Here is a 3028-nt window from a genome sequence, read left to right as displayed (position 1 = left end):
AATTTCACTCAGAATCAAAAGAACGGTTCACTATTTTAAAAAAACAAAAACAATATGTAATGAACACTAATCAATTTTAATAAAAGAAAACAACTCGAAAGAAAATCATTCGTACTGTTCGTACTTCACTACAAACCACAAGACTGCTAGCAACACAAGCAATTTGTCATATTTTTTGTAAGACTCCACCCACACCGAAATTTCTATAACACAACTTTAATGCTAATTATATCCAAATTTTAATGATATTTGAATTATTACATTCTAAAAAGACCAAATACTTAAAAGAAGAAAATATCATTGACTATTCAAATGTTAAAGACATTTTTTTTTATTTGGCCGAAGTTACACTCAAATTTTCCGAAATTCAAAGCTGGTCGAAGTTTGGCACATTTACCATAAACTACAATGTCTAGAATGTATGTTCTTCATATCTCCCTAACATTTTCTTTTTACTAACATTTCGCTATCCTTAAGTACTAAAAATGCATTAAACAACATTTAAAAAATAATATTTACGGACCATTGTGACCATCTTCTGCAGTCGCTGCAGTCTTGTGCGAAACCCTTCTCAACATAGGATTTAGTGCTAAGATTATGACTAATTAAGAAAGTATCCTAAATTTTATTTATTAATATTTGGACGTATTTGTTAAAATAATATAATATTAGTTTTTTTCCGGAAATATCATTCATTAATCTGAAAATTATCCAGAATATGTAGCTCTTGAGACAGTCACATGTTAAAATCATCAAAATTGATAATCAAATGTTTCTCGGTTCTTGTATCCTTTGCAGTATTTCTGTTTTATCATCGGAAAGGATCACATTCTTGAAAAGATAAATAAAAATTGCAATAATTTAAATACTAAAAATCATGAATCAATTGCTTTGAACGGTATCAAAACTCTTTTATTTTATTTTCTTGAAAACGTTTTTTGCAGTCACTGTGTTTACAAAATCGTTGATTCTGGAAATACATATTCGAAACTATTTATTTCGCACATAGAGACAAGAGCGTAGCTGGGATTTTATTTAGTAAAAGAGAGGCTATTTTGAATTTAATTGAATATTTAATTTAATTTAATATTTAATATTTAATAAAATTTAATATTTAATTGAAAAGAATATTTTTGGGAGATAACTTCCCATTTTTCGAACGCAAAGAACCAATACTTTTATCGCAAAAATCGCAAAAGCCACCAATTTTAATTCAATCATGAATTTCAACATATTGAAGAATCAATAAAATCTCTTACTAAATACTTTTTTAAAAAATCACTTAAGGACTGTTCTTTGAGGAAATTATTTATGATCTTCGATTTATTTCTGCACCGATTTTGACAATTTTGGAACTGAGCAACATTTTTTTATAGAAATTATGTTTAAGCTTGATAATAATATCGCAAAAAGATGGTCTTAGAACAAAACAGGTTCTTATAGATTCTTTTACAAAAAACTGGGATAAATCCCTATTTTAATCAGATTTTGATGATTTTAAGTGGTTCGGATTTTATGTAAAATATGAAACTTGAACATCTCTTTTTATAAGAAAAAAGGTAGATTACAGAAGAAACATCACTGCGGTAAAAATACAAGGATCAAATTGATCCTTTTGCAAAAGATGGATTAAATTGACATGTTTTATTATGATAATAAATGTGCATTCAAACTTCAAAATTTGATAAATCTTGTAAAATGATCAAATTTGGATCAATTTGATCCTTTTGTATGTAAGTTCCATTTTCCTTTAAGATTTTTGAACTTTTCAACAAGCTTTCTCACACTTGCACATTAAAATTTTAATAGGATTCACATTAATTGTCGCTGGTGAGAGTCCAAATGTGTAATTTGTGTGTTTGAATCATTATATATTCAAAATTTGATCTATTTGTTGATAAAAAGGTAGACTTGGCCCGCAAAATTTGATATAAATTGATTTATAGCATTAATGCGAAAAATTAATGCGATTTTCTATTTATTTTTTTAATGTGAAAAATATTTATGCTTTAGGTAAATTTAAACTTATTTTTTTAGGCCAAGTCCACTTCTTTATCAATAAATAGAAAAACCCCAAATATTAAGTGACTCAAAGACACAAATAACATATTTGGACGCTCACAAGCGACAATTAATGTGAATCACATTAAAATTTTAATGTGCAAGTGTGATAACGCCGTTACACGACTAATGCTTTAGAAACTTTTCCGAGTAGTCTTACTTGGTGTAAAAATTGGGTGAAAATATGAATTATGAAATTGTAAAAAATATGTTCTTTTTTTTATAATTTAACTTTAATTTAAATCCAATCTTAATGAACGTGGCGTATTTCGTAATCTGAAAGCTTGCTGAAGCTATCCGAGAAGAATTTTCTATGAGAAAAGTTTAGGGAAATTGATAAGAAATTTTATTTTTACTTACTAATTTTGATATTTTACTTACCAAACTTACAATCTTACTACCATTCCAACATTTTACTTACCGAACCTAATTTTTTACTTACCAAAATTGTTTTTTTTTACTTACCAATTTTGATGTTTTACTTACCAAGTGATTTTTTTTCCGTTTTTACCAAAATACTTACCAAAAATAGTGGGAAAAGGATGTCAGGGAAATGGTTCACTACTACATTTTCACAAATCGACGAAGTGGACATCACGATGGTCAGATTGGGAATGACGATCATGACCACTTCGTCCATTTGTAGTAGTAGTGAATCATTTCCCTGACATCCTTTTCCCACCATTCTTTTTCCATACCTGAAGAAGGAGCCATCAAGTTCCGAAACGTTGGCAAGGAATAAAGGAGGAGAAGATCAAAGGTCAAAATCCCGTGTTTACCAAAAATGTTTTAGCCCTTTATAAAACTTTTTTCTGAAGTTTTTTTTTCAAAAGTTCCCCAAAATTTAATTAATATTAAAATATTAATTAAAATTTAATTAAATATTAAAAATAATTATTTAAATTTATGAGATCGAGCAATCTGCGAATTTGTCTTTGTCATTCTTTTATCAATGGGTTTTAGTTAT

Source organism: Phlebotomus papatasi, chromosome 1 (genome assembly GCF_024763615.1).
Source record: "Phlebotomus papatasi isolate M1 chromosome 1, Ppap_2.1, whole genome shotgun sequence".
Lineage (NCBI taxonomy): Eukaryota > Metazoa > Arthropoda > Insecta > Diptera > Psychodidae > Phlebotomus > Phlebotomus papatasi.
Note: the sequence above shows the minus strand (reverse complement) of the source record.